General features: G+C 41.5%; 1 protein-coding gene across 3 annotated transcripts in view; it reads left to right on the top strand.

Annotated features, from left to right (window-relative positions):
- Positions 1-13,914, top strand: part of LOC6526103 (runt-related transcription factor 3) — a 33,022-nt gene continuing 19,108 nt past the window's right edge. The window contains exon 1 of one of the 3 annotated variants that reach the window (XM_039375125.1): positions 1-807. The gene's annotated coding sequence lies outside the window, so the exon portion shown is untranslated. Of the gene's footprint in view, positions 808-11,294; positions 11,450-13,914 lie in introns of those variants that run through there. The other 2 variants (XM_015191153.2, XM_039375126.1) reach the window with 2 other exon arrangements.

The raw sequence follows: 13,914 nt of genomic DNA, 5'->3' as shown, positions 1-13,914 counted from the left end.
CAGCAGCAGCAGCAGCAGCGCAAGCAGCAGCAGCAGCAGCAGCAGCAGCAGCAGCAGTAGTAGCACCAACATCCGAGCCGTAACACTCGCCGCCGACCTTTCAGTTCCGATTGCGAGACGGACTCGTAAGACCCATCGGTTCGCTCGGCAAGTGCAAACTGCAAATCGGGTGCGCTCAAAGGCTCTCGGGCCGCAATCCAACACTCGTTCGAGTTCGTGCCACAAACGAATTGCATCCCGGCAGCAACATCGCGGCAGCAGGCAACTCTGGAGCTGGTCAGGTGCCCCCGAATGTGTCACTCTGCATTCTGACCACTAACGCGCCGGCTGTGCATCCGTTGTGAACCGAAACGATCCGTTGTGACTCGCTTCGATTCGATACGATACGATTCGATTCGATCCGTTACGTCGTTCCCTTACGTTGCGTGGCCAATAAAGTGGCTAAAACCGTGCTTGACTCCGGAAATCATCATTTGTCGGCTAACAAAGTTGAGATTAACTGTCTACTACTACTACTACTACTACTGTAAATCAGCAGAAACTGATCGTGTGGCCAAGATCTCGCCAAACCCAGTTACTCAAACACAAAGATCGTTGGTACAATGTTGGCGCCATCATTGGTTCAAGTTATTTGTTTTTTTGAGTGTGCCTCTGTCGGGCAATAAAAGATCGAATGTTTGAAAACAGTGAAGAGATCTAAGAGAGAAATACAAATATTGAGCTATTAAGTGCACGCTGTACACGTTGAATACATTTTGGACATCATCGGTGTAGCAAGTGCACTTGGTGCATTCACCAGCCTAGCAGGTGAGTTTAGTCGTAAAAAATATACTAGCTACGGATACTACTTAAATATCAATGTAAGCATAATATAATTTTGGGATAAAACGGCACGGGAATAGCGTTGAAAAAGAGGATTAGTTGTCTAGGGTTCTACTTCATTGGTGTTGACAAAAAAGGTCTTTAGTTTAAGCATTTTTATATACCTATGTACATTTTGAATCTTATACCTTACAAAGTAGATTATAATCCCTAGTATTAGGGGCAATAGGTAAACTCAGTGTTGCTTTACCAAAAAACCCTACAATTAATGTTCATTTGCAGAATGCATTGAAAAAGCCTGTCGATTTACAGAACAAATTGTGTATTATATGTTTGAAATAAATAAATGAATTGCTGGTAGAGTTAAAATCAAAGTTACTAAACTATAGTTTTCGTTTAAACTGTAAAGTTTTCGCTTAACTATAGGGTTTTTTTTAGAAACACCTAAGTTAATCAACGCAACAAATTTACCTTTACTTTTTATTCTGAAATTATCAATGATAAATATAACACATGTTTGACACATTGAAACTACATATTTGGGAAATTATTATTAGATGCATCGGCAATGAAAACCAACATTAATTGTGGGAAATTCCATAACAAGAATGTAGTTAGGAAATTGCAATACATTTAAGAATAGCGAATTAATGGTAGATAACGAACTTAATATATCAAATCGAACTTACGAAGCCCTTTTAATGAATAGTTGTAGCATCTGAAATGTAATAGTCAGCCATGTTCAATTTCTCTTAAATCCAAACAAAGCTCGAAAAGGAAGTGAATGCAAAAAGCATTTAATGACCCACTTGACGTGTCAAAAATGCAACGGGCAGTGAGCCGCTTTTACTTAATGTAATTAATTAAATTTTAACGTATTAATTTTGAGCTGGACAAATGTCATTGTGCAAGTGCAAACAAAGACAGCAATAATTGCGTGCATATTTGTGAGTGCGTATAATATGATACCTTGGAAAACTCATTGGCCAACCGCACTTATCTACCACAAGTTCTACCACGAAATTGATAATTCAACGGTTAACCAACGGGCCAACAACTAACAAAAAATAAAAGGGAAAAACGGAGCAAAAAAGCGCAAGCCGTGCTCCAGCGAGTGTTAAACGCTTTAAATCAACTTAACAGTGGGATCCCCATAAAAAACTACCCACACAGGACTATCACGTAAACCAAATCGAAATCGAGGTTGGGAGGGACTTGAAATACACTGGGAAAATATCCTTGAGTTTCTCACAATTTCCTACACAACACATTAAAATGTGGATATGCAGTGGTTTATATAAATGTATTGCACGGAAAGTAATTGTTTTCAAACAGAAACCATTGAAAATATAGAACCAGGATTCTAGAATCAATGTCCTGGGAAATTTTAAGATATTAATTAATTAATTAAATCGATATTAATAAAATTATGAAATAGACGAACAAGATTAAGGGTTAACAATTACTTTTAAATGTGAATTTGATGGGCGAATATTATCAGTCAGCTGAACAAGTTAACTGCAAATTAAAGTGTGTTCAAGTAAACAATATGAATCTTTATACAATACTATAATCGAAATGCCCATAGAAGTCCTTAATGTGAATCAAAACAATCATAATAAATGAATATCGGTGAACCAACGTAAGGAAATTCCTATTTACAGGCGAAAGTATAAATATGTATTGTGCATAATCAACAGAGATTCGGACTCAGACTGCCCTGGAATGTGGGCGGGTAGGGCGTGGCAGGCAGTCGGCTCAAGGGCCGGGTGGTGGTGCACGGTGGGCGTAAGACCCACCCACCGAGGGGGCGGTGCGTTGAGGGAGGGGCGTGGGCGGTATTTGAAAGTGGTCAACCAACTCGTTGACCGCAAAAGAGAAAAAATAATAAAATGAAATAAACACATGCAGACAGATAGGACAGATGTGTGAGTGTGTGTGTGCGAGTGTGTGCGAGTGTGTGCGTGTAAACATACACACACATGCATGTGTGCGGCCTGGCAGTCAAATCACAAACAAAACAAACAACAATGGCAACAATAATTCCAGCAGCCGGCGCTGAAATGTAGGCAATGGAATTATTTTTTGCCCCATTCATATTTTCCTGTTTGCATTTTGTTTATTTTTTGGGGCTGCTAATGCAATGCGACAGTTGAACGTTTCATTTTATAATGTTTAATTTAATTTATATTTATTGCAAAATGTTTAGGTTTTTTTTTTCTATCCGCTGATTGGCCAATTTGGAAGTTGCTAGTTTTTACTAAAGTTAATGATTTATTTTAATTTGCTGGCATTATTGACAGTTTGACAAACTGGGAGATTAAATTAAACATTCCTCATGTCTGGCTGATGGCAAACTATTCGCCAAGCGCACCTAAGGGAATTTACGCTATTTGAGAAATAATAAGCAACTCTTTAGAAATAGTAAATTATATTCCCATGAACTAAAAGTCTCTCTTAGTATTTGTGTGGCAGTTTTAGTATTGATTTCGAAGTTCAAAATAAATTAAATGGAAATGCTACACTTATTGAACACCTTATCTACAAATATTTTCAATTTCAGTTGATTTGAAAGTGCAAGGTGGCAATAGAACAATTTTTGGCTGACAGCACATAAAGTGAAGTGAATCCTTGAATGAGAACGTTTACAATCGCTGAAATTCATGTGTTATTCGATGCGTATTTAATTTTCCGTTTGCTATTCGCTGTGCTGTGTCTTAATTAAAAAGTACCGACCATTTTAAAAACGTGGAAATCAGCGCGAGGGTGTGGAATTTGTAGGATCGACGAGATACTCGTAAATATATGTGTATATATTTATGAGGGTTGCTTGCAATCATATTGTGCTGTTGTTGTCCTTCGTCTGGATGGCATTTGTTGTTGTTGTTGTTTTGTGCAAGTGCAACTTTTATCGATTTAAATTAAAAACGCATTGCTGCAAATTGTAAAAATTATTGTGCGTCTGTCCGATTTTCCGACCGTCTGTCTCGCTGCGTTTTCCCCATCCAGTTTTCAGTTTCCAGTTTCGCCAGCCTGTCCTGTGTGTGTTTGTGTGCCAGGAAGTGCCGGCACATTAAGTTGGTAGGCCGTGTTGTTGGACAGCATCCTGTCCCCCTTCCTATCCCCCTCCTCCACACCGCCATGTCCGGATCCACATCCACGTCCATGTCCACGTTCACGTCCACATCCACGTTCATGTCCATGTCATTGGCCGGGGCAATTCGGAAAATCGCATTTTCTCATTTGGCTTCTGTCAGGCAAAAATATCAAAAGCGCGTCGCGAAAATCTCGTTTATTTTTCACACGCATTTCTGACATCTCCCGACGGCCCATCCTTCGCCAGTCGTCCTGCGAGAGCAAAGAATCCATCGAAGACTGCCATTCTGGCCAATTCTTGGGCATCTCACGCAAATTGGCTTAAAGCCGTTCGATCTGCGGTCGTGTTGCATCGCCTCGAATAAAAGAACCACTTCAGCGCGAGCTCGCCTTTTCTTATTTGATTTACTTCCGTTGGCATTTATGAAGTGCTGTTGCTGCAGCGCGTTGCGTATACGCCATGTTGTCACTCGAAAGCGTAATACGCAGTCCTGCATTTGAATCGGTTCCGTTCGTGTTGTACCTATAATCTTATATTTTATAGATAGATTAGATTATCAAATAGGTGTGCTGAATTTTTTTTACAATACTGAAGAGCTTGCTGCTTATTTTTCCAATTGGGAAAACGTTCAAAAGAAAAGGATAGTTCTGAAAAATTCTTTTTTTTTTTTTTGAAGAAAGTCCTTGGCACAATGAAATAGTGAGTGTATTAAAGAAATTAGTGCTTGAACTTTGCAATAAAGTCTAAGGAATGTGAGTGCATGGGTTTCATTACTCTTAATAATATCTAAATATTGAAAGTTCCAAAGGGCAGAACTCAGTAATATGCATATTTGTATACGAGATGCGTCATTTTTCTAATTCCGCAACTACCGCCATTAAATCATATATGTATATATGTATGTATATAACATATATCGCTTACTCCCACCGTCGATATCCTTCGCATTAAACATTCACGCCGACGAACTGCAATCTGTGATGTTCTATTTAAACATGCGCAGCTGAAAGAGTTAATGCTATGTCCTGGATCGAATGCATTAATGTCCTGGCCGCCATTGCAAGGGGGCTCCTGAAAAATATATAAGTATGTGCGGGCAAATTTATATTTGTATATTTGTATATGAGCGGCAACAGCGCACACAATTAATAAGAATTACAAGTTGTATGATGAGGGGGCGGTTGGTTGTGTGTGTCTGTTCGTGGGTGTGTGTGCTTGTGTATTTGTGCGGGCTTATCCGCATCCTGCATCCTGCATCCTGATTCCTGCATCCTGGGCGTTCGGGGTGTGGCAGCAACAGCAGCAACAGCAGCAACAGCAGCAACAGCAGCAGCAGCAACAGCAACATCAGCCGCACAAGTGCTAATGACTTAATAAATCATCGCGTGCGACAAAGAAATATATGGGATATATGTTCCTGGTCGCTCGCTCCCCAGCAGCAACAACCGCAACCAGGAAGAGCCGATGGTTTGGGCATTGCTGAGGTCGCGATTGGGCCAGCAAAAAAGCGAGAAAAAAGCGGGGGAAAAAAAGGAGGAAAAAAGAGAAATAAATGCATAATTCAATGAAAATCCAGCAGAAATTCCTTTAATCCTCAATATTCATTAAAAAATATGAGTCCGACCTCATGATGTTGCTGCCGTGTTGTTGATGCTGCCGTCGTGTTTATCGAAGTTGCTGATGATGTTGCTGCTGATCTGGCTTTTCTTGTTAAGTCTTTATTCTGCTGCCCAATGTATTTAAAATGGATTTTTCCTCTCTCGCCAAACAAACGAGTTACCTGTACGTAAAAATGGTAACTTCATTATCTTTACTTTCTTGTTGGCTTTCAAACCAATTACATTTCCAATAAGCCAAACAGAAATGATGCCCAACTGGTTTAGTTTGTAGAATAGAATAAGATACTGAAAGCTTTCCTTTGGATGATTTTCTTGGCGATCTTTGGGATGTCGCTTCCACGGTGCACCGTATTTTAAATATATTTTCAATTAAAGCCATTCAGACGCGGAGCCAGAACATTTTCGCTGCTGGTTTCTGTGGCCAAGGGCCAGGTGCAGCGTCGCCCCGACTCATTACATCTTTATGTGCTTGAGTACATAATGTGCGGAGTATATAGGCTTAATCAGCAACTTAAATGTGTCCTGCGGCAGCACGGATTTAATGCACGGCCCACCGGTACGATTTCTCCACTTCACCCCTGCGAACTGCCATCGAACTGGCGTCGAACTTTTCCGGCGCTTTTCCCTTGTGCGGGAAACTTTTGCTGTCCGGCCATTTGCACGTTACAAAAATTAATTCGATTTGCTGCTCGGCGGTCATTTTAATCGTTTGCCGTCGTGCGGTGCCGTTTAATGAAAGGACGAAAACCAGGACACACTCGCGCTGGGGCTCGCAGGCAGCATGCAATGCAATTAAAAATTAAAAACGTGAGCAAAATGCATAATGAGCTCTCAAGCAACACTTCATTAACGCGTTTTCTTCGCCGCCCCACATTTCCCCACCTGCATTTTCCTGTCAAGATATGTAACACTCCTTTTTCCAGCGAGTGCGTGTGCTGTGTGTCCTGTCCTGTCCTGTCCTGCGCTTTCCCCATTGACGGGCGACAAAATGTTAACAAGCTGTTGAAAAATCGGCAAACTGGCCAGAATGCGTAACCAGAGAAAGCACCTCAACACACCTCAGTCCCTCCTCCACCACTTCTCGATAAGGCCGTAAACCAACGGGCTCAACGAGGCCAAAAGTAAGGGAAGATCCTTGCCAAAATTGCATCGACTGTTGGATGACCTGCAAGGACATTGGGAAGAAGGAAGCCACTTGGATTGAAATGTTTGACAAAAGCATATGCATTTTTGCAGAAGGAAAATAATCATTCAGTATGCGGTAGTGGATGTCCTAATAGGTTTTTGCCAAACTTTTAGTTTTAGCTTTAGATTTTCCAATTTCTAATGATTAGCATTCCAATGTGAACTGGCCAAACCTATATTGTCATTAGTATATGTCCCTATAAAAATTTCCATCTTAACATATATTTGATTAACTTAACTTAAGTTTCATTTTCCTCGAATCATAGTGATCATTTTTAGAGGACCTTATTGTGTTTTAAAATACTACCGTGTAAGCAAAGCAGTCTATACCAGTTAACGAGAATCTTCGAGATACTTTTTAAATTGACCTCAGTGGCAGGTTATGAAGCATTTGATCATGTTCCAACAGCTGATCCTTGGCCGAGTCTAGGGTAACGCTTTATCATACAACTACTTAACCAGCGTCATAAATTTACATGCCAAGTGAGCAAACAAGGCCCGAAAAAATGAAAATGAAAATCCCATTGGTCAGGGGGAAATCGAGGGGATGCGTGTGTGTGTACGGAAACCAGGCGATGAGGTGGCACCCATCCGCAGTTCGTGGCCTCAATGTTGGCCTCAAAATGCAAAACCCCAAAAAGGAGCAAAGTGCAGGAGTGGAAAAGCCTTGCACGTGATTGTCAACAAGTTTGACTGCAATGGCTTGGAAAAATCGGGATGGGAAAAGCGTTGGGAGTAAGGAGTGGTGAGTGTTGAGTGGTGAGGGATGAGGGGTTAGCCGTAGGTAGGGTGGCAGTCCACAAGATGGACCTTGCAGTTGGTTTGCTTTTCCGCTTCTCCACTCGATTTCCTTTTTTATTGATTTTCCTTTGCCTGCTTTTTTGCATGTGCGCATATTACGCATACGCCGCGTGTGCAACGGAAACCAGCCAACTGACCAAACGCGTCCTGAAAAGCAAAGCTCCCCCCCCACCCCGCCGCTACTTAACCCCCCGCAGCAGGCCCACCCCCAGCCCCTTAACCCTTGTTTGTCGGTCTGCGTTTGTACAGCTGTCAGACAACCAACCTCTGGTTGTTGCCCAAAAAGGCATGATAAAAGGGAAATATATGTGTGTAAAAAATAAATATAAAAAGAATACAGGAAAAATCCCGAAAAAAGGAGAAAATACCCGCGGAACACGCGTGTTCTCTCATGTTTATTATTGCAGCAACAAATTGGTGGCGAGGGGTCTTAAAATGGAACCACCCCCCCTACCCCTTACCCATCACAATTGTTGCATTGTTGCATTCGCTTCTTTGACAGACAGACAGACAGACAGTGGGGAAAAAAATTGACCACCAAACAACTCACCTGCCCCACTGCCTCAACCCCAACCCACCGTCACGCCCCCTTGGGGGTATATGTTTTCTCTGTTTTGGGCCTTTTGTTGGTGGCAACCACATATTCGGTTGCTGATTTTTGGTTTCGTAATTTTTCCTACCCACAATGCAACAGCGGCAATTGTTGTTGCATTTGTTTGGACCTTGTTTTTGTTTGCGTGTGTGTTTGGCGGTTTTTCACCTTCTTTTTCGCCATTTTCCCCGGTTTGGGTCTACAAATTATAGCGAGTTGTTTAAGCCAGAGTTTCCTTTGCTTTCTTTCTTTTTTCGGTTTTGGCCGAAAGAGCTGTTGATTGGTTGCGAGTTTCGATGGTAATAATTCTGAAGGGTTAAGTCCATCCAAATTTATAGTGCTTGCGGGAAATTATAAAATAACTAAATGATATATATAATAAAATATAAAATAATAGAGGCAAATATTGCTTTGCCTATGTTACAAATTTACATACTAAACTAACCTAGAGATTGAAATGTTAATAAGGGCAGGGGCTTACTTATAGATTAAAAGATTCTATTTCTATATATTTCTAAAAGAATATGTTTATTATATACATAATTATATATATATAACATAACCATAAAAGCTAGTTAAAATAGAGTATCACAACCCTAATGTGTTTTAAAAAAAATACTTCAATTTATTTTTCAATAAAATATATTAATTTTACCTAATGATAGGGACAAATATTTCACACCCACGCTCAAATTTGTCGTGCTTAAAGATGTTGTAAATACGATTTCAAATTCAGATTTGCTCATCAATCGATCTTCAGCCCAAAACTAGATTCAAATCGGAGCATTGGACCATTCAATAAATAATAATGAGCAATTATTTACTCCCGTATTGCTTGCATGTCTCGTTTTCATGCGAGTACTGGGTATCTGATAGTCGAGGCACTTGCCTCGGGAGTTCCGTTCCCAATGCAATTTCCAAAATGTCATCCAAGAAACGCTGTACCTGTGTGTCTTTTTGAAATACACTTCCTGCCACTGTGTGCCAGTTAATTATTTCCTCTCAAATGTTAGTTTTTCACAGCAACAAAACTCAATACATCAATTGCCATTGCAGCTGCAACTCCATCATCTGATATATAAGTGCATATGTGTGAAAACGAATGCCGTATACTGGGCAATAAAAATATTTACAACAACAATCATAGCAAAGGCTTTTTGGGTCTACCAATATTATTCCACACAACTTCAAACCCACAAAATGTTGGTTAGTTTTTCGTAATAACTTCAAATCTGCACTTGCCACTTTGTGTGTGTGGAAATTGGGTGGGTGGAGTAAGAGGAGGGGTGAAGTGGGGAATGTGGGGGGGGGGGGGGGGGGCAAATGCGGGTGTTGCATCCCCAAAATGCAGCACACGTATAAAAATCTATATATATCCATATATTTGCACACAGAACGCCTCCCACGGGCTCTGCAATTTCGACATTGCATCGAATTTTGCGTTCAGGTTTTCCAGATTTTTTTTTGGTGTGTGTTCTGGTTTCTGGTCTGCCATTCGGGGTGTAAAAATAATTTAACTAAAAATTGCACACAAATGTCCCTCACACACGCTCACCGCAAAATGTGTATGGGTGGGCTTGGGCCGTCCAGTGTCCAAAGGTGCGTATAATATAATAAAATCAGGGCCGCAAAAATGTGCAACTGGGGAACAAAATGTGCGGCGCCATGGAGAAATCCCTTGAAAATGGCTTCTGATTAATTTGTATATTTTGCTGATGTTTTATTTACATTGTTCTCGTTGCACACAAAAATATAATATTTTAAAAGGTTTTCGTGAGTGTGTGGTTAAAAAATAAAACGTTCATTTGAATAGAATTCGTATTCAGTTCCGTAAGTTGCACTAAAAATGTAAAATAAGTTCAGAAATGGGCCGTATTCTCCGTCGCAAAAAATATCTTTCAATTCATTCGATTGTGTTTCTTCTTCCGGTTTTGGTTTAACGTTTATGCAATAATTGGCAAAGTTTGGAATCGTTTAAAATACTATCGATTTAGTCACAATTGCTCTGATGAAGAAAGTTTGATTTTTAGTTCCTATGTTGTTCCTATGAACATTTTTCTGGAAGAAGTTCTGGTTTGGAGGTACATGTTTGGTGTCCTACAGCAGGTAATAGTTTGCATGCTTAGGACTCAACACTGGAGGTCCTTGGAGAAGGACATTCTAATACTGAAACGAGTTGGATAGTGGTGTAGATTGGGATTCGATTTGGGTTCAGGTATCATTTTATAATATTTTATTATTATTAAACTCAACAGACAAAATGTTTTCATTTCAAGATTTGGTTACGTTGTGAATAACAAATGTATTTATTAAGATGGAATTTTCGAATTTTTTGTTGTTCTATAAATGAATAAATCTTTTTATTATAGATTTAGTGCCAGGGACGTGAATAGAATTAGAAACAAACTGGCAACGGCATCGAAACGAAACCGAATCGGTAGACCATCCCCCATCCAATAATAACAACAACTGACCACTCACTCACTCACACACACACACACACACACACACACACACATGCAAGCACCCACACAAGCACATCCGAATGTTGAGTCTGCAATGGAATGCATTTTATTGGGGGCGGGGTCGCTGCACAGGGGACGTTCAAGTGGGGAAATAACTTGCGAGAGAACAGAGCTCCACTCTGAGTTCAACCCTTGCCGCCTGCATGTGTGTAAGTGCGCTGTGTGTGTGTGTGTGTTTGTGTCTGTATGTGTGTGGTTGAGTGAGTTTCGCCTGTGCGTGTGTGTGTGGGTGGGCTCCATATGTGCGAGTGCGAGTGCGAGTCCTTAATTTGCTAATTGAGAGCCTGCAACGGCGCATTACACTGAGGCCAAAGTGGCCAAGTGAGTGAAAACTCGGGCCGAGTGAAAAGCGTGACTGTAAAGCGAAGCTAAAAGCACTCAGGAAAAATAGAATCATAAAAAAGGAGGATTTAATTTTGTTTCATTTTTTTTTTCGACATCATCAAAGGCGGCAAATGAAGGAACACTCAAGCCCTCCGACGCCGCACTCCGTCTGAAATGGGATCCAATGGGATTTGCTTAGCCAAGACAACCGGAATACCTCAGCGTTTCTGAACTCAACTCAATGAACTCGGAATTAGTCTAAGATTCCGACTCAGACACTGCGGTCGCCCTTTGAACCCCCTCTGTGGAGGCTCCTCCCCCCGAAAACATTTACATAATAATGAAGAATTTTCCAAGACTACAACTTAAACTATTTCTAGTAAAGCACTTAGTGACTGCTCCAATTTATATTTAAAAATCGTCCAAGCCAACGACGTTAGAAAGTGAAAAGTGGGTTACTTCTCAAACTGTGTATAGTGAAAACGTAAGCAAGTAACAAATTTGATCTTCGGCACATAATCATAAAGTGATGATATAAATACAACATTTTAAACTGATCAACGAGTTAGCAAGAACATACAGAACAGTTTTTAATATAATAGGCAAATGAAAGTGACAAATTGCAACTGATCTTCAATGTCAGCCACAAAATAGAGGCGAAGTTTCATTAAATGTTTCATATTTCCCCCTCATAACTTTGATCGTGCGTCCTGAGTATCTCCAACTCCCCGACATTTGTGCCACATTTTTTATGACCGATTTGCTTGGAGCAAACAAAGGCATAAACAATTTCCGACCTCTCTAAATCTCCCCTCCTTCCCCACGGCGATCATTGCAGTTGGTTTGTTTGTTATTGCAGGGAATTTAATTGCCATAAACATATAAACAAAGCAAGCGCAGCGATCATTGCTCATTGCTCATATTTTTGTGTATTTATAAAGACATTAAGCCAGGAGATCGTTAAAAATGTGATATGTATCAAAGGCGGCGATGAAGACCACCCAGAAGGGGAATAAGGGGGCACAATGGAATACCTATGTATATTTTGCTTGCTTAAAAAAGAGGTGGAAAAGAAAAACACATTTGGGGCTACTGTTTGCGCCATAATTAAACCGAAAACAAACCGAAACCCGAGCCGTAGCTAACCGGAATGTTGACTGCAGTTGACAAGATGTCATGCAAAGTGCAATTTCCCCCCCATTTTCCGGGAGGGCGGAGGGCGTGGCATGGGTTCGGTTCGTTTCGGTTCTGTTCTGTTCTGTTTGGATGGCCTGTCAAATGCTTCACATTGCAGGTGGGTTTTCCGCACTGCCAAGAGTGTCGAGCAATCAACAGCAATTTGGCAAAGTCCAGACGCTGGCTTAACACCCTTTTCGCAAAGTAGTCAACGGGGCCAAGGGGTTAAAGGGTGTTGGGGTCACATCCGTGTCAAAACAATGTACGCACTAGAAGTCATTTAATTTGTTAAACTCGGTGATTTGGACAAACTCTGTGCAAATGGGGCATATGCAGCCCTCTCTTTCCCATCGCCTACACCCATCTCTCTCTCGCTCACTCCCTCTCTCACTCCCACTGGTATGTCAATTGCTCTACACAAGGGCTTGTCTATGCGATGTTTGCAGAATGCGACACATGCCACACATTGGCAATAACGTGTTACACTGGTCATCAGTTCAGCACTTTTGCCTAAATACAGATTTAGAACGCCAAAACATCAGAAATAATGCTCTTATGAACTCTTACTCTTATGAACGAGCTCGAAAGTTGGTTAGTTATTGGACAGAAAAAGCATAATTTATTTAATATATTTTTTTTGTTTTCCTACATTATTGAAAATCATAATAACTCAGGGCTTTTACTTTTCAATGTGCCCGAGATGTGGCGACAGATTTTGACAGGGCAACCAATTGAAATACGGAATCGCCGGAAAGACAGTGTTGTCTGAAGGTGACACACAGCCAGGCGATGGAAGGACGAATAGGACGAAGGACGAAGGACGAACAGGATGCAGGGGCGGCTGCCTTGCAAGTTGCATGTTGCACGTTGCACGTTTCAAGTTACTGGGGTGACACTGGGGCTGCGTCTGCGGTTGCTGCTGCTGTTTTGCAATTGCAATATCTGCCCCTGGCATCGCTTCTGCATTTAAACAATCTAACGCCCCGGGCGGCAATGGGGGGTTAAGTGCTTGGCTACGGAAATGCAAATTATGTTATGTGTCAAGTAACCGGTAAATGCGTTTTAATTGCCGTTGCAATGCAATATTGCACTTAAGGCGCTGCCCAATAGAGCGATTCAAAGGCACGGTGACGATGATGGTGACGGTGGCTTAAAGCGGCTTAAAGTGCCCAAGGAGTTGCGAGGATGGGCGCAAAAACAATTGTGATGACTCCTAAGGGGGCGGCTTGTGGGGAAAGTGTGACAAATGGGGGGCGTGGCCACATGCATTTCACCGCAAACGAGCCACTCAACGAGTATTTCAAAATAACAGACAGCCGCAGCCGAGGCTGACCAGCAAAACCAAATGAAACCAAAACCGAAGCCGACTTCATCAACAATAAAAACAAAAACAAAAACAAAAGCAAGAGCGAGAGCAGCAGCAGCAACAGCAACAGTAACAGCAACAGCAAGTTGCAACACTAGCTGCGTGTTGCAAGTGCAGCAGCAGCTGCTCAAAATGCAATTTTTCACTTTGCGCATAGGCCAGTGGCAAATCCAATCAAGCCTCAAAAATGTTAAACGCCTCCAACAGTTTCTGGCCAACCATTTTCGGGCCTAGTCCTTTCTGGCTTAAAAGCAAAAGCCAACGGCCAGCTCTGCGGGCACTGGCAAACAAACAAGGACGACCGTCTGGCCAAGGATGTTGAGTTGAGGTCCTCGGGACCTCAGGACCTCAGGACAACGGCCAGAACAGGCTGCAATCTGGACTTATTACGCCACTTAAAGCTTAAG

The sequence above is a fragment of the Drosophila yakuba genome, chromosome X (genome assembly GCF_016746365.2).
Source record: "Drosophila yakuba strain Tai18E2 chromosome X, Prin_Dyak_Tai18E2_2.1, whole genome shotgun sequence".
Lineage (NCBI taxonomy): Eukaryota > Metazoa > Arthropoda > Insecta > Diptera > Drosophilidae > Drosophila > Drosophila yakuba.
The sequence above is the reverse complement of the archived record's forward strand: the minus strand, read 5'-3'. Positions and strand labels throughout refer to the sequence as shown.